At 34.6% G+C, this 2,297-nt stretch overlaps 1 protein-coding gene across 1 annotated transcript in view; it reads left to right on the forward strand.

The window, feature by feature from the left end:
- STK31 (serine/threonine kinase 31) overlaps positions 1-2,297 on the forward strand; it is a 178,608-nt gene that overhangs the window by 123,226 nt on the left and 53,085 nt on the right. The window lies entirely within an intron of this gene.

Below are 2,297 nucleotides of genomic sequence, written 5' to 3' on the forward strand. Positions count from 1 at the left end.
TATTATTTATATTAGAACTTTTTCTCAAGACTTGTCTTTAATAGTTGCATAGTACATATTTTTATTTTTATGTTAATTTGCATGCTTTTCTGTTTTCTCTGTTCTTCACCCTCATTCAGTACTTTGCACGACACTCATTTGAATTATAGGTGTTTTGAAATGATAGAACAAAATTTTAACTGCTGATTCAAGAGTTAGGATAAAAACAAGATACTGCTAGACCTAAAGAATTTAAGCAGAATGTGTCTTTTAAATAAAAGCAGGCTGGAACAAAATTCTAGAGAAGTTGATTGAGGTAGAGAGGCTGAGACTGGGTATGGATTTCTAGGCAGGCAGGATTCAAAGTCTGGGAGATCAGCTTATTAGATAGGGGCTGTATGGAGCAGGATTGGTAAACTCTGGCTCTCAGAGCGGAATCTGTTAGCTCTGTGTTTTATATTGCCTGTTAAGGATGAGGGATTAGATGAGGTATTTATTCGTTAGGATTGTCATTGAGACTATGTTGATAGCTTAAATATAGTACAGAAAGGGATGATTACATAGCTATGTGAGTTTATCATGAAAGATTAAGTTCCCTGAATTAAACAATTACCGTAAAGTCTTTCCAGATTAGATTTTAAAATGATGTGAGTTTTTCCATGCAATTATTTAACTCTAGCTTAGAGACTGTCTCATGTAGTGTGGACAAGTGAGTATGTACTGCCATATAGGACTTGAAATTAATTTTTAAAAATATGCTAACATACCTTATTGTAGAAGATTATAAAAGGTTTGAATCATGGCGTATGGAAGCCATTAATGACTTTAAGATGTTTAATGTAGGCTTAGGAATTTTTTGTAGGTTCACATATATACTGTGGACACTTAAATATAATGACATTTAAAAAGAGAGCTAGAAAACAATCCTACAACCCCTCTTTCTAAAACTACACAGCAATATAATTTAGCTTGATTTAAAATGTTGACTATCAACATACACAAATCTATAAATGCAATTCACCACATAAATAAAAGCAAGAACAAAGACCATATGATTCTCTCAATAGATGCAGAAAAAGCATTTGACAAAATCCAGCACACCTTTATGATAAAAACTCTTAACAAAATAGGCATAGATGGGACATACCTTAAAATTATTAAGGCCATATACAATAAACCCACAGCCAGTATCATACTGAATGGGGAAAAATTAAAAGCATTCCCCCTTAGAACTGGAACTAGACAAGGTTGCCCACTATCTCACTTTGATTCAACATAGTGCTGGAAGTCCTTGCCAGAGCAATCAGACAAGAGAGGGGAATTAAAGGCATCCAAATGGGGGCAGACGAGATCAAACTCTCTCTCTTTGCTGATGATATTATATGTAGAAAACCCCAGGGAGACTCCTGGAATTAATAAATGAATTCAGTAAAGTCTCAGGATAACAAAACTAATACACACAAATCAGTGGCATTCACATATGCCAATAACAGTCAAACTGAAAATCAAATCAAAGATGCTACACCTTTCACAATAGCTTCAAAGAAAATTAAATATCCAGGAATATATTTAACGAAGGAAGTGAGAGACATATATAGGGAGAACTACGAAACACTAAGAAAAGAAATTATAGAAGATGTAAACAGATGGAAAAATCTACTATGCTCATGGATTAGCAGAATCAATATTATTAAAGTGTCCATACTACCTCAAGTGATCTACAGAATTAATGCAGTCCCTATCAAAGTACCATCATCATTCTTTACAGATCTAGAAAAAATAATTCTACGCTTCCTGTGGAACCAGAGAAGACCTTCTATAGCCAAAACAGTCTTAAACAAAAAAAAAACAAAACAAATTGGGAGGCATTAGTCTACCAGACTTCAAGCTTTACTACAAGGCTATAGTAATCAAAACAGCATGGTACTGGCAGAAGAACAGAGATATAGATCTTTGAACAGTACTGAGAACCCAGATATGAAACCATCCTCCATATTGTCATCTAATCTTCGAAAAAGCAGACAAAAATATACATTGGGGAAAAGAATCTCTGTTCAATAAATGGTGCTGGGAAAACTGGATAACCACATGCAGAAGATTGAAACTGGGTCCACACCTCTCACTTCTCAGAAAAATCAACGCAAAATAGATAGCAGACCTAAACCTAAGCCGTGAAACCTTAAGAATTCTGGAAGAAAATATTGGGAAAACCCTTATAGACATTGGCCTAGGCAAAGAATTTATGAAGAAGACCCCCAAAGCAATCACGGCAGCAACAAAAATAAATAAATGGGACCTGATCAAATTAAAAAGCTTCT

The sequence above is a fragment of the Propithecus coquereli genome, unplaced genomic scaffold (genome assembly GCF_000956105.1).
Source record: "Propithecus coquereli isolate 6110/MARCELLA unplaced genomic scaffold, Pcoq_1.0 Scaffold156, whole genome shotgun sequence".
NCBI classification, from domain to species: Eukaryota; Metazoa; Chordata; class Mammalia; order Primates; family Indriidae; genus Propithecus; species Propithecus coquereli.